The sequence below is a fragment of the Lissotriton helveticus genome, chromosome 4_1 (assembly GCF_964261635.1).
Source record: "Lissotriton helveticus chromosome 4_1, aLisHel1.1, whole genome shotgun sequence".
In the NCBI taxonomy this organism is placed as follows: Eukaryota; Metazoa; Chordata; class Amphibia; order Caudata; family Salamandridae; genus Lissotriton; species Lissotriton helveticus.
The window spans coordinates 246,201,995-246,229,551 of record NC_136063.1 but is presented as its reverse complement, the minus strand read 5'-3'; the positions used below and the strand labels follow the sequence as shown (position 1 = coordinate 246,229,551).

At 49.2% G+C, this 27,557-nt stretch overlaps 1 protein-coding gene and 1 long non-coding RNA gene across 20 annotated transcripts in view; one reads left to right on the top strand and one right to left on the bottom strand.

The window, feature by feature from the left end:
- The window catches only part of LOC144828501 (uncharacterized), a 2,902,672-nt gene that overhangs the window by 1,183,349 nt on the left and 1,691,766 nt on the right, over positions 1 to 27,557 (top strand). For 16 of the 17 annotated variants that reach the window (XR_013610467.1, XR_013610466.1, XR_013610460.1 and 13 more), the window contains one exon: positions 18,701 to 18,785. The exons of the other annotated variant lie outside the window; for it this stretch is intronic. This is a non-coding gene — a long non-coding RNA (uncharacterized LOC144828501). The remainder of the gene's footprint in view (positions 1 to 18,700; positions 18,786 to 27,557) is intronic. 17 annotated transcript variants of the gene reach the window in all.
- Positions 1 to 27,557, bottom strand: part of LOC144828498 (CMP-N-acetylneuraminate-beta-galactosamide-alpha-2,3-sialyltransferase 1-like) — a 297,640-nt gene that overhangs the window by 174,045 nt on the left and 96,038 nt on the right. The gene's annotated exons all lie outside the window — the stretch shown is intronic.

The window sequence follows — 27,557 nt, the reverse complement described above, 5'->3', positions numbered from 1 at the left end:
TCCACCACCACCATGTCCACCACCAAGACGTCCACCACCAGCATGTCCCATCACCACAACGTCCATCACCACCACGTCCATCACCACCACGTCCATCACCACCACGTCCATCACCACCATGTCCACCACCACCACGTCCACCACCACCACGTCCACCACCACCACGTCCACAACCACCACGTCCACCACCACCACAACCACCACCCCTATGTCAACAACCACCATACCCAACACCACCACATCCAGCAGCACTACGTTCACCACCACTACATTCACCACCACCATGTCCACCACCACCACCACACACACCTCCACATCCACCACCACCACACCCACCACCACCACCACATCCACCACCACCACATCCACCACCACTACCACCACCACCACATCCACCATGTCCATCAACACCACATCCATCATCACCATGTCGACAACCACCGCGTCCACAACCACCATGTCCACCATGTCCACCACCACCACCACACCCACCACCACCACCATGTCCACCACCACATCCATCACCACCACATCCACCACCACTATGTCCACCACCACCATGTCCACCACCACCATGTCCACCACCACCACATCCATCACCACCACATCCACCACCACTATGTCCACCACCACCAGGACGACCACCACCATGTCCACCACCACCACCATGCCCACCACCACAACCACATCCACCACCACCATGTCCACCACCACCACGTCCATCACCACCACCACATCCACCACCATGTCCACCACCAACACCACATCCACCACCACCATGTCCACATCCACCACCACATCCACATCCACCACCACCACGTCCATCACCACCACCGCATCCACCACCACCACGTCCACAACCACCACATCCACAACCACCACCTCCACCACCAACACCACCACCACCACGTCCACCACCACTACGTTCACAACCACCATGTCCATCACCACCACCTCCATCACCACCACCTCCACCACCACCACCACCTCCACCACCACCACCACATCCACCACCAGTACGTCCACCACCACTATGTTCACCACCACCATGTCCACCACCACCACATCCACCACACCCACATCCACCACCACCACCACGTCCCCTACCACGTCCACCACCACCATGTCCACCACATCCACCACCATGTCCACCACCACCACCACGTCCACTACCACCATGTCCACCTTCACGTCCACCACCACCACGTCCACCGCCAACACATCCACCACCACCACCACGTCCACCACCACAACTCCCACCACCTCCACCACATCCACCACCACCACATCCCCCACCACCATGTTCACAACCACCATGTCCACCACCACGTCCACCACCATGTCCACCACCACCACGTCCACCACCACATCCCATCATCACCACGTCCACCACCATGTCCACCACCACCATGTCCACCACCACCACGTCCACCATCACCACATCCTCCACCACCACCACACCCACCACCACCACGTCCACCACCACATCCATCACCACCACATCCACAACAACCATGTCAACCACCAGCACATCCGCCACCACCATGTCCACCACCACTACGTCCACCACCACCATGTCCACCACCACCACACCCACCTCCACCACCATATCCACCACCACCACACCCACCACCACCACCAGATTCACCACCACTATGTCCACAACCACCATGTCCACCACGTCCATGTCCATCACCACCACACCCACCACCAACACGTCCACCACCACCATGTCCATCACCACTATGTCCACAACCACCATGTCCACCACGTCCACGTCTATCACCACCACACCCACCACCACCACGTCCACCACCACCATGTCCAGCACCACCACAACCACCATCACCACATCCACTACCACTACGTCCACCACCACCATGTCCACCACCACCACGTCCAACACCACCACACCCACCTCCACCACCACCACCACATCCACCACCACCATGTCCACCACCACCATGTCCACCACTACCATGTCTACCACTACCATGTCCATCACCACCACGTCCACCATCATGTCCACCACCTCCACCACCACCACATCCACCACCACCATGTCCACCACCACCATGTCCACCACTACCATGTCCATCACCACCACGTCCACCATCATGTCCACCACCACCACATCACCATCACGTCCACCACCACGTCCACCACCACCACCACATCCACCACCACGTCCACCACCACCATGTTCACCACTACCACATCCACCACCATGTCCACCACCACCACGTCCACTACCACATTCACCACCACCACCATGTCCAACACCAAATCCACCACCACATCCACAACCACCATGTCCACATCCATCACCACCACGTCCACCACCACCGCATCCACCACCACCATGTCCACCACCAACACCATGTCCACCACCACTACGTCCACCACCACCACGTCCACCACCACCACACCCGCATCACCCACCACCATGTCCACCACCACCACCTCCCCCACCACTACCACGTCCACCATCACCATGTCCACCACGTCCACCATGTCCACCACCACCACGTCCAACATGAGGCCACTAACACGTCCACCACCACCACATCCACTACCACCACCAAGTCTACCACCAAGTCCACCACCACCACCAGGTCCACCACCACCACCAAGTCCACCACCACCACATCCACCACCACTACGTACACCACCACCATGTCAACCACCACCACCACCACGTTCACCACCACGTCCACCACCACTACGTCCAACACCACCATGTGCACCACCACCACACCCACCTCCACCACCACAACCACATCCACCACCACCATGTCCACCACCACCATGTCCACCGCTACCATGTCCATCACCACCACGTCCACCATCACGTCCAACACCACCACATCCACCATCACGTCCACCACCACCACCACATCCACCACCACCACCACATCCACCACCACGTCCACCACCATGTCCACCACTACCACATCCACCACCATGTCCATCACCACCACGTCCACTACCACATCCACCACCACCATGTACAACACCAACACCACATCCACCACCACATCCACCACCACCATGTCCACAACCACCACCAAGTCCACCACCACCACATCCACCACCACCATGTCCACCACCATGTCCACCACCACTACGTCCACCACCACCACATCCACCAACACCACGTCCATCACCATGTCCATCACCACCACGTCCACCACCACCACACCCGCATCACCCACCACCATGTCCACCACCTCCACCACCACTACCGCCACTACTATGTCCACCATCACCATGTCCACCACATCCACCACCACGTCCACCACCATCACCACCATGTCCACCACCACCACATCCACCACAAGGCCACTAACACGTCCACCACCAACACATCCACTACCACCACCACATCCACCACCAAGTCTACCACCAAGTCTACCACCAAGTCCACCACCACATCCAGCAGCACTACGTTCACCACCACTACATTCACCACCACCATGTCCACCACCACCACCACACACACCTCCACATCCACCACCACCACACCCACCACCACCACCACATCCACCACCACCACATCCACCACCACTACCACCACCACCACATCCACCATGTCCATCAACACCACATCCATCATCACCATGTCGACAACCACCGCGTCCACAACCACCATGTCCACCATGTCCACCACCACCACCACACCCACCACCACCACCATGTCCACCACCACATCCATCACCACCACATCCACCACCACTATGTCCACCACCACCATGTCCACCACCACCATGTCCACCACCACCACATCCATCACCACCACATCCACCACCACTATGTCCACCACCACCAGGACGACCACCACCATGTCCACCACCACCACCATGCCCACCACCACAACCACATCCACCACCACCATGTCCACCACCACCACGTCCATCACCACCACCACATCCACCACCATGTCCACCACCAACACCACATCCACCACCACCATGTCCACATCCACCACCACATCCACATCCACCACCACCACGTCCATCACCACCACCGCATCCACCACCACCACGTCCACAACCACCACATCCACAACCACCACCTCCACCACCAACACCACCACCACCACGTCCACCACCACTACGTTCACAACCACCATGTCCATCACCACCACCTCCATCACCACCACCTCCACCACCACCACCACCTCCACCACCACCACCACATCCACCACCAGTACGTCCACCACCACTATGTTCACCACCACCATGTCCACCACCACCACATCCACCACACCCACATCCACCACCACCACCACGTCCCCTACCACGTCCACCACCACCATGTCCACCACATCCACCACCATGTCCACCACCACCACCACGTCCACTACCACCATGTCCACCTTCACGTCCACCACCACCACGTCCACCGCCAACACATCCACCACCACCACCACGTCCACCACCACAACTCCCACCACCTCCACCACATCCACCACCACCACATCCCCCACCACCATGTTCACAACCACCATGTCCACCACCACGTCCACCACCATGTCCACCACCACCACGTCCACCACCACATCCCATCATCACCACGTCCACCACCATGTCCACCACCACCATGTCCACCACCACCACGTCCACCATCACCACATCCTCCACCACCACCACACCCACCACCACCACGTCCACCACCACATCCATCACCACCACATCCACAACAACCATGTCAACCACCAGCACATCCGCCACCACCATGTCCACCACCACTACGTCCACCACCACCATGTCCACCACCACCACACCCACCTCCACCACCATATCCACCACCACCACACCCACCACCACCACCAGATTCACCACCACTATGTCCACAACCACCATGTCCACCACGTCCATGTCCATCACCACCACACCCACCACCAACACGTCCACCACCACCATGTCCATCACCACTATGTCCACAACCACCATGTCCACCACGTCCACGTCTATCACCACCACACCCACCACCACCACGTCCACCACCACCATGTCCAGCACCACCACAACCACCATCACCACATCCACTACCACTACGTCCACCACCACCATGTCCACCACCACCACGTCCAACACCACCACACCCACCTCCACCACCACCACCACATCCACCACCACCATGTCCACCACCACCATGTCCACCACTACCATGTCTACCACTACCATGTCCATCACCACCACGTCCACCATCATGTCCACCACCTCCACCACCACCACATCCACCACCACCATGTCCACCACCACCATGTCCACCACTACCATGTCCATCACCACCACGTCCACCATCATGTCCACCACCACCACATCACCATCACGTCCACCACCACGTCCACCACCACCACCACATCCACCACCACGTCCACCACCACCATGTTCACCACTACCACATCCACCACCATGTCCACCACCACCACGTCCACTACCACATTCACCACCACCACCATGTCCAACACCAAATCCACCACCACATCCACAACCACCATGTCCACATCCATCACCACCACGTCCACCACCACCGCATCCACCACCACCATGTCCACCACCAACACCATGTCCACCACCACTACGTCCACCACCACCACGTCCACCACCACCACACCCGCATCACCCACCACCATGTCCACCACCACCACCTCCCCCACCACTACCACGTCCACCATCACCATGTCCACCACGTCCACCATGTCCACCACCACCACGTCCAACATGAGGCCACTAACACGTCCACCACCACCACATCCACTACCACCACCAAGTCTACCACCAAGTCCACCACCACCACCAGGTCCACCACCACCACCAAGTCCACCACCACCACATCCACCACCACTACGTACACCACCACCATGTCAACCACCACCACCACCACGTTCACCACCACGTCCACCACCACTACGTCCAACACCACCATGTGCACCACCACCACACCCACCTCCACCACCACAACCACATCCACCACCACCATGTCCACCACCACCATGTCCACCGCTACCATGTCCATCACCACCACGTCCACCATCACGTCCAACACCACCACATCCACCATCACGTCCACCACCACCACCACATCCACCACCACCACCACATCCACCACCACGTCCACCACCATGTCCACCACTACCACATCCACCACCATGTCCATCACCACCACGTCCACTACCACATCCACCACCACCATGTACAACACCAACACCACATCCACCACCACATCCACCACCACCATGTCCACAACCACCACCAAGTCCACCACCACCACATCCACCACCACCATGTCCACCACCATGTCCACCACCACTACGTCCACCACCACCACATCCACCAACACCACGTCCATCACCATGTCCATCACCACCACGTCCACCACCACCACACCCGCATCACCCACCACCATGTCCACCACCTCCACCACCACTACCGCCACTACTATGTCCACCATCACCATGTCCACCACATCCACCACCACGTCCACCACCATCACCACCATGTCCACCACCACCACATCCACCACAAGGCCACTAACACGTCCACCACCAACACATCCACTACCACCACCACATCCACCACCAAGTCTACCACCAAGTCTACCACCAAGTCCACCACCACATCCACCAAAACCAGGTCTACCACCACCACCACGTCCACTACCACTACATCCACCACCACTACGTCCACCACCACCATGTACACCACCACCATGTCCACCACCATCACATCCACCACCACCACACCCACATCCACCACCACCATGTCCACCATCACCACAAAGACCACCACTACCGCCACTACTACGTCCACCACCACCATGTCCACCACCATGGCCCCCACCACATCCACCATGAGGCCACTACCACATCCACTACCACCACCACATCCACCACAAAGTCCACCACCACATCCACCACATCCACCACCACCAATATGTCCACCACCAGTACATCCATCACCACCATGTCCACCATCACCATGTCCACCACCACCACATCCTCCACCATCACATTCAGCACCACCACATCCACCACCACCATGTCCACCACCACCACAACCACCAACACTAACGCCACTACCACGTCCACCACCACCATGTCCACCACATCCACCACCACGTCCACCAGCACCATGTCCACCACCACCACCATGTCCACCACCACCACGTCCACCACCTCCACTTCCACCACCACCACGTCCACCACCACCACGTCCCACACTACCATGTCCAGATCACCATGTCCACCACCACCACCACCATGTCCACCACAACCGCCACCACCACCACACCCACCACCACCTCCACCACCACGTCCACAACCACCACCTCCACCACCATGTCCACTACCACCACATCCATCACATCCACCACCACTAAGTCCACCACCACATCCACCACCACCACCACTACACCCACCTCCACCACCACGTCCACCACCACCATACCCACCACCACCACTTCCACCAACACCACCACCACATCCACCACCACCATGTCCACCACATCCACCACCATGTCCACCACCACCATGTCCATGACCACTACCACCACACCCACCTCCACCACATCCACCACCACCATACCCACCACCACCACGTACACCAACACCACATCCACCACCAATACATCCACCACCACCATGTCCACCACATCCACCACTATGTCCACCACCACCGCCATGTCCACCACCACTACTTCCACCACCACACACGTCCACCACCACCACATCCACCACCACCACATCCACCCCCACCACACCGCATCAACCACCACGTCTACCACTACCACCACCACTACCACGTCCACCATCACCATGTCCACCACATCCACCACCACGTCCTCCACCACCACGTCCACCACCACCACCATGTCCACCACCATGACCACCTCCACTTCCACCACGAGGCCACTAACACGGCCACCACCTCCACATCCAACACCACCACGTCCACCACCACTACGTACACCACCACCATGTCACCACCACGTTCACCACCACCACCACGTTCACCACCACCACCAGGTTCACCACCACTACTATGTCCACCACCACTACTTCTACCATGTCCACCACCACCATGTGCACCCCCACCATGTGCACCACCACCATGTCCACCACCACCACGTCCACCACCATCACATCCACCCCCACCTTCCGCACACCCACATCCACCACCACTACGTCCACCACCACCACAACCACCACCACTACGTCCACAACCACATCCACCACCTCCATGTCCACCACATCAACCACCATGTCCACCACCAACATGGCCACCACCACATTCACCACAAGGCCACTACCACATTCATCACCACCACATCCACTACCACCACCACGTCCACCACCAAGTCCACCACCACATCCACCACTACATCCACCACCACATCCACCACCACCATGTCCACCACCACCACAACGTCCTTCACCACCACCACTACACCCACCACCACTACGTCCACCACCACCATGTCCAACACCACCACCTCCACCACCATATCCACCACCAATACGTCCACCACCAGTACCTCCACCACCACCATGTCCACCACCACCACGTCCACCACCATCACATCCACCACCACCACAACCACTAGCGCCACTACCACATCCACCACCACCATGTCCACCACCACCATGTACACCGCCTCCATGGCCACCACCACGTCCACCACGAGGCCACTACCACCTCCACCACCACCACATACACTACCACCACCAAGTCCACCACCACATCCACCACTACATCAACCACCACCACGTCCACCACCACCGCCACGTCCACCACCACCACATCCACCACCACCACGTCCATCACCACCACCATGTCCACCACCGCCACGTCCACCACTACCATGTCCAGACCACCATGTCCACCACCACCACCACGTCCACCACCACATCCACCACGTCCTCCACCACCATGTCCACCACATCCACCACCACCACCACACCCACCTCCACCTCCACCACCATGTCCACAACCACCACCACCACTCCCACCATAACCACATCCATCACATCCACCACCACTACGTCCACCATGGCCACCAACACCACGTCCACCACGCCCACCTCCACCACCACCACCACGTCCACCACCACCATACCCACCACCACCACGTCCACCAACACCACATACACCACCACATCCACCAGCACTATGTCCACCACATCCACCACCACCATGTCCACCACCACCCTCACTCTATCTATCGCCCTCACTCTATCTATCGCCCGCACTCTATCTATCGCCCGCACTCTATCTATCGCCCTCACTCCATCTATCGCCCTCACTCTATCGCCCTCACTCTATCGCCCTCACTCTATCTACATATCTATCTATCTATCTATCTATCTATCTATCGTCCTCACTCTATCGCTCTCTATCTATCTTCCTCACTCTATCCCCCATCACTCTATCTATCGCCCCTCACTCTATCTGTCTATCGCCCTCACTCTATCTATCTATCGCTCTTACTCTGTCCATCTATTGCCTTCACTCTATATATTTTATTTATTTATTAATAAACTGCATGTTTACTTAAAATCTTTACAGTATAAAAAAAATAAAAAAAGCTTTATGAACGTCCCGACTCCCCCCTCACCCAAGTTCCATCCAGACATAAAATGAAAATCACTTTAAGTTAAAATACTAACATATTAATCCTGTTTAGCTGTCTAAAACAGAGGTCTTTTTAAAAGGAGTGATGTATAGGTTGTACAAGTGTTTCCCAGCTGATAAGGGGAGGCACATGAAAGTTCGGTAGAGTCAATTCATGTACCAGGGGCTGTTAACGAAAGATGGACTCTTCGTAGATCTTTAAACCAGCCCAGGTAGGATAACTGGGGCGGAAGGCTTCCGGTTACTTTCCAGACACTGCCGTTAAGTGGGAGTCTAGTGCCATTTTTACCTGGTATATAAATTTCCCAACTCTGGCTATCAAACAGGTCGTGGAGACTGAGAGGCACCAGTCCGAAGCCTCACTGCAAGTTCTATAGTCCGTGTTCCGTAGAATCGGGAGCAGCAAGCGATGGCGGTCATTGGCCAGCTTTGTGCAGCAGCACAGCAAGTGTAGCCAGGATTCTCTACGGTAATTGCATAGACGACAGGCCAAGGTGGCATCCGTACGGGCCCATTTGGGGTTGAAGTCCATGATCCTGAGGGCCAAAAGTCGAAAGTACAAAATTATCTTTCTCGCGTAGGTGGATACTGAATCTTGCAGGTAAAGTTGGGGTTTACCTGGAATATATGAATTGTCCAGGGCCTGAGTTAGTGGATTTTGCCGAAGGGATGCAAGGTCAAGTCCGAAGGAGATGATCCGGACTTGTCGCTTAACTGCTTGGGCCCAAGCTGAGAAAGGAATTTCGTGCAGGGACAGACTCCTTCTTTCGATTTTCAATGCTGCAATAGCTTGTCCTACCTTTGAGTACCAGGGGGAGCCCACCTCATCAAAGATTGATTTTAGGGAGTGCTTTAGCGAATGTTCTGGTGCTTTCAATACTCTAATGTAGAGTTTTAAAAGGTCCCCCAGTAATACCAGCTCAGGTCACTTAAGGCCTATTTCTGGCCTTAATCTAGTGTTCCTTGCGTATCTAGGGGCCTGTAGCACCATCTTATAGGCTTTCGCCTGGGCCGCGTTGACCATTTTGTCAAATGCACCAGGGTAGGCTATGTGCCCATATGCAATGGCAGGGATCAGTTTTGCCCGGAGCACTGTCAACATTGGTTCTGCTGAGGGACTGTCCAAGCGGTGGCATAAGCGTCTTAGCGACAGAATGGTTTTGTCAATTTTAGGTTTAAGCTCCTTCAGATGTTTGGCTGCAGAGGCACTCTCAGAGACCCAGGTGCCCAGATAGTTGTAGGATGGGGCAGTGACGATACGGTGCTCTCCCAGAGACCATGACGATTCTTTTTTGAGGGGGTATTTGCCAAAAATGACGATTTTGGTTTTGCCCACGTTGATCCTTAAGTCATTTGACTTATTGTATAATGCCAAACTGCTTAAGGCTCTTTGGAGCCCCACCCTAGTGTGGTCCATGATCACCGTGTCGTCTGCATACTGGAGTGTTCCCAAGATGAGCCTCCCCAGTTTTGGAGGTGCTAAGTTGGCATCTTTCAGAGCTGTCCCCAAGTCCGCAGTAAACACTATCTATCACCCTCTACCTATCTAACGCCCTCACTCTATCTATCTATCTATCGCCCTCACTCTATCTATCACCCTCACTCTATCACCCTCACTCTACCTATCTATCGCCCTCACTCTACCTATCGCCCTAACTCTATCTATCTATCGCCCTAACTCTATCTATCGCCCTCACTCTGTCTATCTATCGCACTTACTCTATCTGTCTATCTATCGCCCTCACTCTATCTATCGCCCTTACTCTATCTATCGCCCTCACTCTATCGCCCTCACTCAATCGCCCTCACTCAATCGCCCTCACTCAATCGCCCTCACTCAATCGCCCTCACTCTATCTATCACCCTCACCCTATCTATCTATCATTCTATCTATCTATCTATCTATCGCCATCTATCTCCCTCACTCTATCTGTCTATCGCACTGACTCTATCAATTGCCATCACTCTATCTATCACTCGTCCCAAGGAACCACCACACCACTGCTCGGTTTGTATTAACTAAACTATTCTGTACACGAAGGGTGCAAAACACCTCTAATTCTTTACTCGGCTTCGACTGGAACCACGGATATACATGCATGAGGAGTGTATGCGATACTCCTTAGTGTAGAGAGCCTACTGGTCTGGTGTACTAGGAATCGCCATGTTGTGCGGTCCCCAGCCTGATCCCTTGCAAATAGATGACAACTTGAACCAAAGTGAACCTAGATTATGTATGCATAGTATTTATTTTATTTATTTGAACGTTTTTATATTGCACGAACATGACCCATGAGGGTATCAGAGCACTTTATATAATTGTTCAGAGAGCAGAAAAAAATAAAAAAATTATATCATATTAAAAAATATATAAGATAGGGCAGTACACGGATAAGGGAGGGGATGACACAGATTTAGGACCGATAAATCGAAAACAATAAAAAAAGGAGGTCAGAGTAGTCATGAATGTGATTGTTGTGTTAGGACAAGTAAGAAGGGAGAAGATCCTAGGATCTAGGGCAGAAATGTGTTCATAAGGAGTACTTTGACTTCTTTCTTGAAAGATGCAGTTAAGGGATTTAGTCTGATTTCACAGGGCAAGGCCTTCCATTTTCTTGGGGCAATCACAGAGAAAGCTTAGTTAGTACTGGATATAGTGACATCTACTTAATAATGGATATATTGATATCTACATTCCCACATACAGAGCAACATTACACTAGGGTAACTAGGAACTGTAATTAACAGTGTTATTAGCCGTGTGTTTCAAAAGAGCGGAAATTTGGTATGAAGCACTACATAAACACATTATTGTTATTTACGAGTCTCGGCAGGGATGCTCAACATCCTGTGATTTTGGGCAAATCCCTTAATCTCCCTGTGCCTAACAACATCAATGAGTTCCTCTGTAACGCAACTGATGCTCATGTTAAGTGCTCTGATACCTTTGGGTCAAGTTTGCATTATATAAATCTAATTAAAAAATTTTTTTTAAAATGAAGGGAAACATGGCCTGTTTCCTAAAATGTGAATTCCCAGTGAAGTTGCCATCTTGTTAGATAGTCTGCCACATGGTAGACGGACACTAATGTTCTGCTAGCTGGTGTGAGAATGTTTGTGTGCAGTCATTGGTATACTTCACCCTAACCTTATAGCTTCCAAACTCTGCTTCTCTGCCCAATTTCCAAGAACACCCTATTAATATCCCAGCAACATGTGCAATTCTTATCCCAGAGTGACACATTTCGGGCAGGGTTTGAGTATTATTGGTGAAAGTAGTGAGGTACTTAACCACATGTACAACAACTGACGTCCTCATTTCTGTAAACAACCTGCCCCACCCCAGCTCTTCCCGGGAAGAATATGTTATTTTCGTGACTCAAGGGTGCCACCTGTAGAAACGCACTGGCGGGCCAGCCAGCAGACTCTGTACTTGCTCTCAGTAGATTCTAAGACTTCAGGGGCAGCCATGTTTATCCACACTTACCATTCTATTGTTATCAGGTGAAAAACTAAGGGCTGCCACATTAAAATGTAATTACCCATTTTCCTGAAATAAAGGTACAGTTGTTTGTGTGGTATGCAGAGTTTGTTCCACTGATGCAGTTTGCATCTCCAGGGCCCTCATTACTAGTTAGCTATTACCAGTATTTTTATCGGCACCACGAGCATGCACTGATTTCTTACTCACTTGCTGCTCTTGTCTCCACACAAATATTAACCCCTTCACTGCGGGCTGTTTCCCCCGCTGTGCTGGGGGCCGGGGGGCACGCACAGAGCCCCGGTGCTCATCATGAGCCACGGCGCTCCGATGCTCATGACGAGCTGAGCTTGTCATGACCGCGCCCGTTTCAATGGAACGCTCAGCACAGCAGGGGAATCAGCCCAGCGTGCGAGCGCTCCATTACACGGGCGCGGTCATGATGAGCTGAGCTCGTCATGAGCACCGGAGCGCCGTGGCTCATGACGAGCTGGAGGGAGCTGGAGGGGTTAACAGTTCATTTCCCATGAAATGTGTTCCGGAAATAAATCCAAGAATCTGAGTCTTGCAGCTGCTCACTGGAAATCGGGCAGTTTTACTGCATTACCGTCCACTCTGATTTGCCGATCTCCTACTAAGGCTGTAATACTACACCAGTTCAAAAATACACCCAGCAATACTGGTATTTCCCACAGTGGTATTATGACATTACCCCACCACTCAAATGCCCAATAATTCATTATCGGGGCCTAACAGTCATTAATTCCTACATCTGTCTAACATATTCAAGCATGCAGCACCCACAATTAATTACATCTCTTTCCTGCATGTTTTGCCTAGTATAAGTGTTCTCCTACTGGAGAAGTACAAACCACCCTAATGTTTTTGTTTTTTCAAGAGGACTCCAGAGGGGGTCATCTTGGCAGTACCACATTAGGGTTATTATATTTTGTACTGTCCTGCCCCCACACGCAAATGTTTCTGAACGTTTTCCCTGGTTTCATGATTTCAAGTAGTGTGTGTGTGTGTGTGGGGGGGGGGGTTATGCTCAACCAGTGACTTAGGCAAGAGCTATTGAACCCCAGACCCAGTGGTTTCCAGGGCCCGTGCCCCTTCAATATTATTTACAGATTTTTAAGTAAAAGCAAGTTTGCAGTTTTCATTAATGTAGTTGCAGGTTATACGGCCATACCACAAGATGGTGGCACATTCCATGTTTTCTCTTCCCCTCCAGTACCTTTTTTAGGTCTTGCCTAGGCAGCGCTTATGCTGTCTCTTCGAGACATACAGTTTTCAGGATATGGGCATTAAGCTCCGCCCACTTTTATACACATCTTTTTAATTGGCTCTTGTTACTGTCCTTGGTAAATGGTGGCTTTTTAGTGGTCAATAGGCTTAGGAGTCCTTTCTTAGTACTGCTTTTTCTTGTGTTGTAGACTCCCATGAGGACTGCCCCTGTTACGTGTTGTTACAAGGTATGTTGTATTAACAGTCTGTAAGCACAATTTTCTTAAATTACTTTCTCCTACATGCTGTTGCAGGCAAGACATTCTCTCCGGCAACTGCTTGTTTTGCAGTTGTCCCGCGAACCCAACCGGAAGCTATTGCAGTGCTTTGCGTAAGCACCAGCTCTCTGGTTCTTTTTGTTTGTTGTGGGCTCGCTCAACTCAATGTTTTTTTTCTGATTCAATTTGTTCTTTATCAATGGCAGATGTTTCCTTTTTTTGTTGTTGAGCACAGTTCACCAAACTCAAAGTTTGTGGCTGTATTGGCAGCACGGAATGCTATACTTGATCTTTAACAATGGCAGCCAAGGCTGAGAAGGGAGCAGTAAGCTAACTCACGTGATCCCCTTCGGTCCTGCTGGGGGAATGCTGGCAGGTGGGTTTGTTTTTTCAATTTCTTGCCCTCGTCGCTTCCGTCTTTATGGGCAGTTGAGGTTGGCTCGCGAGCAGCTCCCATGGCTCAGGTTTGGGGTGGGGTTAGCAAGAGGGACCCACACTGGTGGCGCTGCGACACCTTTTCTCAATCACTCGAAACCCAGCTGCCCTCCCACTATTTGTGAGGTCGGCGGAAATAGCAGCTGGAAGGAACAAGCATTTGCAATGCAATAGGTCTCGCATTTGCGAGAGTTTGAGCTACTGGCATTGTAAATGATAATGCCATTTATTTATATGTTGGTTTCAAAACAGATAAAAAGGCATTGTCATTAACAATGCCAATAGCTTAAACTTTCGCAAATGCGAGACCTATTGCATTGCAAATGCTTGTTTAAATTTGAAGTGACTTTATCATGATATTTGGTGCATGGCTTACTTAGCACATATTTTCTTGGCTGATCTGGTTGTCATTGTCAGGCCAGGACCCGACTGGGAAATCATCAGAGATTGGTTCACCCCCATACACCCCTCCACCCCCCGTGGAGAGATTAAAGCAACTTTCCCCCACTCCTGTGTTTGCATGGGCAAGTACCACCAGGTTCTACCTGTTGAAAAGTGTTTGTGTAAAAAGGGCGCTACAGGGTAATAATAAGAAGCAAACAGGCACCACACTGTTTGCCTAGATTATTCACACTTATAAATCGGATGCAAACCAGCAGTACATACGTGGCACAAATGCTATTCACGCCGGGTTTTACTTGCACTGGCTAATTATAGCTGGATTTACCTGCCCCCTCGGATGGCAGGCATAACTCCGTCCGTTCTATAAATAGGTCTGCTGTAAGCGTTGATCAGCCCTCCGAGAAGCCCGACCCGCAGCTGAGGAGGGGTGAGAACAGTTTGTGTGTGCGGTGCCAGCACTTGTTTACATGCTTTAACGGGAGGTGGGGCTGCAGCACAGAGGGTGTCCCGATTAATGAGGTTATTAAACACATTATTACACTTGAGCGACGCATATAAAGACCAATGTCAACGCCTGCCTAGTTGCCTCAAATGCAGCAGTGTGGCGTTTGCTGAACTGAGTTAGTTGAACAGCCATTGCGTGCCTCAGACTACTCAACTGACGAAAACAAGAGACAGGAGACAGGAGACAAACTACAGGATTGACTTGTAAACCCGGATCATCCGGTGACTAACGTCTGCAAAAACAAAAACAAATATCAGCAGTGGAATTGGAATGCGTCACACGTGTGGAGGGCGCCCGTTGCCCGTTCTTTCGCGGATGCTTCAGAGAGTTCGGTGCGTTTTGGCGCGGAGCAAGCTGCAAGGAGGCTTTGCGTTAAACAGGTTCTCGTCAGATGCCCAGAAGGTCAATAGAGTTTCTACATTTATATAGGCTGTAATTATATTATTCCTAACGCTTACCGTTGCATAGAAATACGTGAGAGTGTGTGCCGTTTCCACGTCTGAAAAACATACGTCACCGAGCCAGAATGGCCACATGTTAACATTCTGAAGCAGTAATGCAGCGGATCCTGTCTCAGGCGGGACACAGGCACGGAATGAAAACATAAAGCCAGAAACGCCAGAGAGGAGATAGGCCTACTTACTGCACGAATATTCGAGTCAGTTTAGAATAAAAGACATAAAAAACATGGGAGCTAAGATTACATTTTAATATGTTAGTGAGACAGTGTCAGGCGCGAACAATAGTTTCCCTCTAGTAAGATAACAAGCAGGAGGCAGATAAAACAAATCCCCGCCGGGCCGCCGCGCTGCCTGCGACGACCCGGAAGCGGTTGGGAAGCCGGCCAATCACAGCGCGGCCCCAACCGGAAGTCCCGCCCTATCGCGGCGAGAGACAGAGAGAGCTGCCCGAGGAGCCACGAAGTCTCCGGATGCAGTCCCGGTCCCGAGATGGGGGACCGGGTGAAGAGCGGCCGGGCGCATGGGGAAGGCGGGGCTCTCATGTGGTGAGAGAGCCCCGCAAAGCGCTACCGCCGCCCGAGATGCTGATCCGCCGCCGAGCACCGCCAGAACAGTTAAGTGTGTTGAGTGAGAGGAGGGGTGAGTGGGGGTGGGGTGTACGCGTGTGTGTGTGTCTGTTTGAGTGTGTTTCTGCGTGTGTCTGTCTGTCTGTGTGCGCGTGTGTATGTTTAAGGGGGGGTGCGTGTGTGTATATGCAGTGTGTGTATGCCTTTCTTTGTGCGCATGCGTGAGTGACGACGTGCGCGCTCACGAGGTCGAATCTCGGCCTGCAAATGCGCGTGGCACTTTGCTGTCCTCATTCCCAGAAAAGTAACAACATAAGTTGTCTCGCTAGACGCAAAAGCTTTGCTTTTGCTTACGTCTAGCGAGACCTAAAAAAGTTGCATAGCCATGGCGACTGGGAGAGGAAGTCTACATGGTACATGTGCGAGACTGCCTATTATATCTCTTCCACCCGGTTTATTTAGTTTGGACAGACACTTTCAACTTCCCACAATATATACTGCAAGCTTTGGCTAAAAAAGGAGTTTTGGTATTTGCATGTACTTTTGCATTTTAAAAAGGAGGTTACGAGTTGTGCAGTGGTTGGTGCAAGTAAAACAATTAATGCTGGTTTGCAAGTGGTTTCGGTTGACATGTCCAGCTAATGCTGGCTTTTCAGCCAACCATACTTTTGGTTATGGGAAATGCAGTTTTACATTATAAGCAGCGCAAAGTATTGTCCAGACTTTTTAGGTTTTCGCCTAGGCAGAGAGCTGGGAACATTTCTCCCCCTTCTAAACAATTTAAGTAGCCTGCCCACGCACTAGCAAAGAAGCAGCATTACCTAACTCAGTATGTGCAGCTTTTATTTAGTCAACAAGTTAATTTTACTTTATACTGCAGCATTCCTATCTCCCATTCCTACTCTGCATTTATACATTCACACACTCTCACTTGTAGCCCTTTCCCTGAGCCAATTGTGTTTCTTCCAGCCAGCATATTATGTTTGTCTCCCCTCCCTCATAACCTTTTTCCCAATGTCAGGTTCACCAGCGCCGCAAGGTCATACTAATGGCAATAACACGATGCAATATCAGTAAAAAACATCGTCATTTTCAACACCAAAAGCTCTAACTTTCACAAAGGCGAGACCTAATGCTTTGCAAATGCTTCTTAATACTCAGAAACAGGTGAGTAGGCCACTAGAAGAGATGCAGCTTTGCATCTGAAAACCCCTACATAGTGAATTTGGAATCCACCACCTTAATTTAAGGCTGAGCAACAACGTAGATGTGAAGCAAACAAAGCAAAATATGGTAAAGTGATACTATCCCATCCCATGAGGTAGGCCGCCCAGAAAGTCCCCTTTCTCTATTATTGAACCCTGACATTGTCTAGTCAACTGCGAGTGCTGACAGTCATGTGATGGGTCCCAGGGAACCACCGCAACACTGCTAGGTTTGTAATAACAAAATTATTCTGCACACAAAGGGTACATACCACCTCTAATTCTTTACGGCTGTAAATCGAATAGAGAATATACATGCATGAGTAGTGTATGCAATGCTCCTTTGTTTAGAGATCTGGTGTCATAGGAATCGCCATGTTGTGCAGTCCTCAGCCTGATCGCTTGAAAAGAGATGACAACTTGAACCAAAGTGAACCTGGATTACGTATGTAATGTATAAAATAAAGATTCCTACCTCACTGCAGGAACCGTTGTTTTATAGAATGAACCTTGAACCAAGTCAAAGAACCGAAAACACAAGTTGCAAAGAAGTATACGAGCCTCCATCACACAACATACCGTTTCCGGTGAGTGGAATAACACAGTGGTTTTCTTACTGTATTAAATTACAAACTAGAGGCCCAAATGATAAAGGTTTCTCCATCAGTAGGTGAGATGTATACATACAGTACTCATGTCTTATCACTGAATTCCAAGAATATGCCAGGAATACTCCAAAAGTAAGGGCCAGATTACGATCTTGCCAGAAAGGGTTACTCCGTCACAAACTTGATGGATATCCCACCCGCCAAATTACAATTTCATTATATCCTATGGAACTTGAGAAACGGTAAACTGAATATCCGTCACACTTGTTACGGAGTATCCTATCTCCAAACATTGTAATCAGGCCCTAAGTCACAATAAAATATTTGTGCATCTGTCCTCTGTTTTTATGAGAATGTTTTTTGTGGAGGAGATGTATGCACCCGTCTAATTCTTATGGGATAGCAGAGCAGTGTGAATTGGTGTGCAACCATATATCATTTGTGTAATGTGAACTGGTGTGCAACCATAGATTATTTGTGCAATGTGAACTGATGTGCAAATATATATCATGTGTGCAATGTGAACTGATGTGCAACCATAGATCATATGTGCAATGTGAATTGGTGTGCAGCCGTAGATGATTTGTGCGCCGCCTACAGTTTGGCTCTGTTCCTACCATCATGAACCATTTCCTCCCTATCTTTAGTATATGTATAGTGCTTAGTAACACATTTTTCGATGTTCTCAGCATAATAAACTAGCAGCTGGTACCATACCCAGTTTTGTGGGTTCTCAACGTATTCACATGGAAAGGATTCAAAGATGACCTGGTTTTACTAGCATAGTCTCTCTCATTTTGCGGTGCTCATGGTACAACCTCATCTTTTGAAGTCTGAAAAGTGAACTCTGCAGGTTAGAGACTTCATCATTGATTCTGTAACTCACTGAGCCATTTTGCCAACATAGTAAAGCTGTAGACTTATAAGGGTTTCAGTGAGCAAAGAAACACTAGCACGGGTTCAATAATTAGGTGTACTGGTAATTAAATGTTCAGATACTGGGACCAAAGTTATTTATTCTGGCCAGTATCTCCCCCTCAATTAGCAGCCATTGCAAGCTAATGGGCCAGGAATCGGAAAATCATGCGCAACACAAAATGACAGTGTCCATTTCCACAAGCAGTCCCCAATTCCATGCACATGTGCCTCCTGCTTAGAGAAAGAAAACAATGTTTGCAGAAAGAAATTTGTTTTACCCAGGTGTTTTTCTGCACTCTATAATACCTGTACTTGTCCCAGGGATACCCCTCCGCCCATCTTGTAATGGGGTAATGAGAGTATGTGTGAGCAGATGGCAGACTGTACGGTCCAGGTGCTCCTTATCTGTCATTGAAGTCTCTGTTTCTGTATCAGTGTGAAGCATGGACACTGCTTTTATCACATGCACAATAACCTCTTCATAGTAGCTGGGTAAAAAACACGGTAACATATACATTGATCGGTCCACACACAGCTACAAAACAAGCCTTTCATTTACCTGGGTACTTCATTTAGACTGGAAATAAGACAGAAATTAGCTAACAAAACAGGTGCTAAACTTGCTTTAATTGTCAGAAGTAACAGCTCAATTAGCTGTAATTACTGTTCTTCAATCCAGTTCGGCTCCTGTATCTACATTGCTGTGTATTCCTTTAATTGCTCTCATTTTAGGCAGAGAAGAGAACTGAGGCACAGGGAGATTGTGATTTGCCGGGATCACACAATTCATCCAAATGGAGAACTCAGGATTATAAAAGAAATATTCTCAATTCACCAAGGAGAAGTTAGCCACTGGCCTACTCCTCATCCCTTATATGCTAAGGTACAGGATAAGGCAGTCGACTTTCATTACTCCTCTACCAGACACTCCCTGACCCTTTTCTTGCGCTTGTCCCTGCCTTCCGTTTGTGTTGGTTTTAAGGTCTTTTAATTCCACCGACTTCCCGATCCGAGTCCTTTCCCCTGTCTTGCACTTGGTAAATATCTGAGATGGGAAAAATAAGTGCCAGCCCCCAAATATAAGTGGTCTCTACACTGGCAACCACCGGCTCATATTAAGCAGAGGGGGCGATGAAAGACCGGGGAGTGAATAATTAAACCTTTTTGTGCCCTAGTGCAGGTGCAGAGGCTCAATATGCACCTGTTTTTGTAGAAACCATCTAATAGATTCATCATTAACCAGTTTTGCGAGTCCTTAATAGCAATTCATAAGGAATCGCTATTAAGGACTTGCAAAACGGGATTCATGTAGGAATTGCAAAAAATATTGCGATTCCTACATCTTCCTTATTTGCGATTAGCAATTTGCTAATCGCAAATAAGTATGCGATTTCAAGGGTGCCAGGGGTGTCCAAAGGACACCCTGTAGCACCCCTGCAAAGCAAATGTAGCCAGATGTTGCACACACACATGTCCAATGGACATGTGTGTATGTAACATACCACTCAGAAAAATGGGGAGTTATTCCTTATTTGCGATTAGCAATTTGCTAATCGCAAATAAGTATGCGATTTCAAGGGTGCCAGGGGTGTCCAAAGGACACCCTGTAGCACCCCTGCAAAGCAAATGTAGCCAGATGTTGCACACACACATGTCCAATGGACATGTGTGTATGTAACATACCACTCAGAAAAATGGGGAGTTATTCCTTATTTGCGATTAGCAATTTGCTAATCGCAAATAAGTATGCGATTTCAAGGGTGCCAGGGGTGTCCAAAGGACACCCTGTAGCACCCCTGCAAAGCAAATGTAGCCAGATGTTGCACACACACATGTCCAATGGACATGTGTGTATGTAACATACCACTCAGAAAAATGCACTAAAGTGCATTTTTCTGATTTTTCGCTATTTACCACGAAGTCTGACTTCGTGGTAAATAGCGCCCAGAAATTGCGAATTCGCAAATTAAAAATGGTTGATGAATTGCATTTAAGGAATCTCAAATAGAGATTCCTTAAATGCAATTCCTCGCAAATATGCGATTTCGCAATTAGCGATTTTTGCATTTGGGATGATGAATCCCAAATGCAAAAATTGCACTCGCAAAGGGCCAGATTCTCAGAATCTGGCCCTTTGCAAGGCAAATTTTCTTTGATGAATCTAGCTGCATATCTGCAGCACATTTACTAGATCAAACACTTGGCGGTTTACAGTATGAGCTGAAGGTAAGACAGGGCGAAATTTCAATTACATCAGCATAATTTGAATAAAACTTTGGGAATTTCTTGTTATGCGAAATTTCGGAAACGGTGCGATTACGCCAAGTTCTGTAATTGCTCTGCAATCACAGCAAAATTATAGCATATGTCATGCCTAACACTTAGGTGCCCCAAGTCAAGGAACATGTTAATGAGCCAACTCACTACCCCAATGTAGAAAGGAGGGTACGGTGAAAAGTATGCATGTTATAAGTATAGTGTAATTTTCACCCTAAGTGGCCACGGGTATGCCCAAACACGGGTCTCCAGCTCACTGTGCCACTGGCTTCAAGCTAGCCTGGCTGATGAAGGTTGATACCCTAAAAATGGTACCAGGATTCTTATTTCTGATCCAGGGAGTGTAATGGTTTGGCAGTTCAGGCTGGGCTGTTCATGTGAGGAGCAGGGTCAAGACTGATTTGCGTATGGCTGAGTCCACACTGGGGTGGTGAAGGGAGCAAAAGAACGATGGATTCAACCCAGATCTCTTGAGTGGGGGTGAGTGGTTGAAAGGTTCCAGCACTCCGCCCATTAGCTGGTTGTGTTTGCATAAGTATAGTGCAAACCTAGCTAGCAAGCAACAGAATTGAGGTAATGAAACACAGCCAGTGGATCAAGTGCCCAGGCTGGCTATCAGAGTTCCACATTCAACGGGGCTGAGGAATGAAGCTTGTTTCCTGGCATTAACAGAAGATGTGGAGGTTGGACTGTTAGAGATTAATGGCAGGATCAAAGGGATGTTCTTGGAAATTCACTGAGTAATTAGTAATAAGCAGCAAAGCAGCAAAGAGTTAATGAAAAGTCACTAATACTACAGTGAAAAGATATATAACATAGATTTGTTTTTTCAGTCACAGAAATTCTTTACTGATATCCTAAGTGGAATGGAGAAATATTGTAGAATGAGTAATTCTTGCAAACACTTGGCCAAAGTTTAGATAAAAGCTATAAGTAGTGCACTGAACATCTGCTAGACTCTATGCAGATTTCACCTCGTGGTAAGCTGATGTGGTTATGGGTCTTAGATTCATTCGGATGATAGACAATAGCAAGCAGACGTGATGTGATAAACTTAGCAAAAATATGAGTAAAATGAGTATGAAATAAAAATATATACAAACTCCAACAAGTGCATCGAGAATCCCCTACTTTAGCAGCTACAGCAGATGTGAGGTTCATTTTGGGCCTCTTCTGTCTGCAACGTGACAGACAAAAGTTCATAATTAACGCTATATGAAGAAGCAAAGATGGATCAATATATAAGGAAAAGAAGGATGGAAGGAAGGAAGAAAGGAAGGAGAGGTGAAAGGAAGGACGTGTGAAAGAAAGGTAGGTAATAGGACTTATAGATGGATACGTGGGTGAAAAAATGAATGAATGGATAGGTGTGTAGACGTGAAAGGGTGGCAGTGTAAAAATAAATTTGAGAAGACGGATGAATGGGTAAGTCAAAGGATGGCTGTATGAGTAGATGGATGCAATGAATGACAGAATATAAAGATGACATTGTGGATATTAGCGGGTGGGTTCAACAGTAAAAGGATGAATGGATAGATGCTTAAATGGAAGAGATAAGGGTGGTCTTCTAGGGAGGGTTGAGTTCACTTGCATCACCTGTTTAATGCCATCAGAGCTTTATTTCAAAGTAGTGGTATTTAAATTTTCTGGCTACTCCCTTCAGGGTCAATCAGAGCCTACCTGCTATATAGTTTGTGTTTTAAGATATATTAAAAGATAAGGTTTTACACCCAGAAAAGTAGTGTACATTTTTTTGTTTCTGTAGTGGGACGAGAAAAGAATGACTTCAAGGTGGTCTTTGGTAATTATTCAAGTTGAGTAATTACATGTGTAAATTGGAGGCATTGGGATTACATAAATGTATTTATATATATGCGTGAACAAACAAAACTGGCTCAACATGTTATGAGTAGAGTGCAAGAGCTCATGATGACACAGCATCAGTTACGCTGTGAGACCCCCATCTTGTGCTTTAACATACAGTGTCATGAAAAACACTGGAAAACCTGTCACACTGTCCAGTTCAGTTGGCAGAGGTTCCTCATCCAAAGACAAATTAAGAGCATGCTTTGTCAAAGCCAACAGATCTGGTGTTGGCTTCCAGCCTTTTCACTTTGTCAATGTTTGTGTGATGTAATTGTTTTTGGAAAACTTTATAGTTGGGAACACTGGCCCTCATCAATCTAAAAACAGCGGTGGCTAAATGAAAAAATATTTTGTGTTTTTAAAAAAAGACAACATTGTCATATTAGTCCGTGGCACTTAGGGAACTACCTTGTGTGTAGATGTGCTCCTTGTAAAAGAGCAGAATACCGTCATTCACAGTGAAGTTAGCCAATGGCTAAAGTGGTCTGAGCCACTGCCGCATGCGCGATGCTGTAGTGAGCAGACAAAAACTGTGGCTTAACCGATACCAGACCAATGGATAAAGAGCACAGGCTTACAGCCCCTTTTGTTAATTATATTGCCAAATCAAAAGGACTAGGCTAACTCCAAATCTAAACATTGGTACCAAGGGGACAAAGTACAGTACATTCATTTAAATTTAAGGCTATGCTCCTTTATAGCTGGAACATGGCACACCACCCAGCCCTAAACACAGCCCCGCAGCATGCAGCACACGGGGTTAATGTCATAAGGGCTAAATGGCCAATCCAGACCGGCTCTGCACTCATCAATCCTCAAAATCATAAATATATGTCACTAATGGCCACTGAAATTCATTATATGTAAATTTAACTAGTGCCTTATTTTGATAAATATCCTAAAAACTGGGAATTTACAATTCGGCTTGTCATCTAGTCTCATCCTTAAATTGTTGATTAGCTGATTACTAGGACCAGCAATACCTGCACTGTCCCTCTTGAGCAGAAGGCTTGAGTTGCAATCCCAAATCCTTCCATTTACAAGGCTGAACATACAGAGGGCTTGGATAGCGAAACAATACAAGGGTTAGCAGGGGCGTAACACCCGTGCTGCGGTGCAGAAGGGCACCCAGCCTTTCAGGGAGCCCCATTCTGCCCAAGGTCAATGAATCCCTATGAGATATGGGAGACCCAGGGGCCCTTATCACATTTAGCAGGGGAGCCCCGTCATTCTGCGATAGACCGCAGACACTTAGCCGCTGCTCACTGGGACTGGATACAGCAAGATGGCTGACTTTCCTACATGGAGTACCAAAATCCTCCTCTTCCTCCTATGTCCTCTGTAGATGTGAGTTGAATTAAGCAACGTGCGTGCACAAGTACCCATAGTTTGCACTCTGGGCATGTTTATTACAGCAACAGAGCTAGTATTTTTCACAGCTTCAGGCAAACAAACCTACCTTCTGGAGCACTGAAGAAATGAGGGCCGGACTGGGCACTCAAACCAGCCCTGGCAATTTAATCGGACCGGTCAGTCGGTGGGGCTGGGGGGGCGACCCCCCACCGCTCCAAAACTGGCCCACAACCTTCCAGCCCACCAGGAAAACACCCAATAACCGCTTTGGCCAGCCCAGCGCAGAAAGATAAGCATAAATTCAGCATTTTCCTCAGGAATTTGGCACTATCATTGGGGAGCGAGAGGGTAGCTGACCTGTGGCTTGGCACTAAAAGTGAGAATTTATAAGAGTGATTCTCTAGCCAAGAAGAAGGCAGCTTAATGCTTTCTTTAAAAAAAAATCAATCTGTGCTGTTTCAAGTGGAAGAGATAAGAGCCTTAGATGTTTGTATAACGATTCGAAATTCCAGGGCACAAAATACTGCTTTGATGCTCTCATCCTGAAGAATGCAGCTTATTGTTTACTTAAATCACAGTGGTTGACTGGGTACTACAGAGGTGAAGGTATGTGTACGTCCTTGGGTTCCAAATATAGAGTGTGCTAAAATATCAAACATTCCATGAACATCTAACTACAATGGTCACAAAATCTGAAGTTGCCAATGTTACGCAAGATTTTAATGCTCACCATTCAGTTTTACTTGAATATCAGCCAACCTATGTGACAAGTCTTAAGTTAGGTCCTCAGGTCTGACTGATAAAGCACTTAGGCACTTATTCCGACAGGGGTGCAAATCTCGATTCACATGTAAACTCAGATGTTTGCAGGAATAGTGAGTTCAAGGCAGGCACAAATTGTGCACCTGGGGCCGTATTATGCATTTTCATTGTTTGTGCCGGCACGCCTATTAAAAGGTGCGCCCGGTGCAAACAAAGAAAGGGCCCCTATTACGGTGTATGTGCGGCCCCCAGGACAGCACGTTCATGTGAAAACAGCTGCTCTGTGTTTTCACAGTGTAGGCGGCACCCACGTGCACTTTTACGGGGATTAGAGATCCCCTTGCAGGCGGGTGCAGTCTGTGACTGTACCCGCCAGCAAAGGGATATCTGAGGGGGTCCATAGGAGCCCTTGTACCCCCTACAGACAGCTGCTCTCAGGAGGCGGACTGTGAGTGAACCCCGAGAGCTTCTTTGCCTCTACACCTGCATCTGTAATATTGGTCAGATGCAAAGGAATTCCCTCATTTGCATATGGCAGCCCCTATGCAAATGAGGGGACACCCCCGGAAGTTAGCAGCCAGCGCTATCGGTATTACTGAAGGGGACTCACAAGCGTCTGCTCCCCCTTCGGTAATATCAAAGTGTCCAGGGGGCGTGCAAAGCAGGCGCAAACACCCATTGCACCCCGGGGCACCTGATGCATATTGTGAGGGCAACTAGGACAGTTTTTGGATTGGTGAACCTAGGAATGGTGCTAAATAAGTGTAATCCCCATTGTAGCGTTCAAATGTTGAAATGGCGCACAAATGCTACACTCAAATTAATGCACTATATATCATAATTTGTGGGTGCTTCGGTAGGCTGGCCATGATAGTCATAATGGCCCCTATTTGGAATCCCGTGGCTTATAGTAACTTCTCCTGCCCCAGTTTTACTACCCCCAATTACCCTAACACCTGTGGTCTGCAGTGTCCTTTGGCCTCCAGAGTGAGGCTTGGCATGTGTCTACCACACGTCACCCTAGCCCTCCACAGCCAGAGGAAGTGAAGAGGATGCACAAGAGATGTCAACAGCTCACTGGCCGCTTAGTATTCCACATAAAGATGTGATTGACAGGCTCTGTATAAACAATAACCTCATGCACCCAGACAGCGTGCACTGCGTACACACTGAGTAATCCGAGCAATGACCACACTTCCACTCATCTAAGTTCACACATCAGCAACAGATGAAGGGATCCAAACACGAGTAGAGCTTAAAAGAGACGTTTGTAATGATTGGATTAGCTAATTATTTTTACCGGAAATGTTTTGCATGGATTACAGAAGGCTATATAATTTGCAAAGATGAATAACTGGGAAAAGTTCCAAAATGGATGCCATCCCAACTAGCAACCAAACACCTCCCTCTGCCGCGACAAGCCCTGCCTGTGCTCCAAACAATTCGGTCTCGGCAGATGCACACGTCACCGGAGCAACACCTGCAATAGATGTGTGTGCCAGCCATACGAAAAAGAGTCTGGTCTGCTGCATGTGTGGAAAAGCATTGTTTCATTATTGAACACTGTGAAATGGG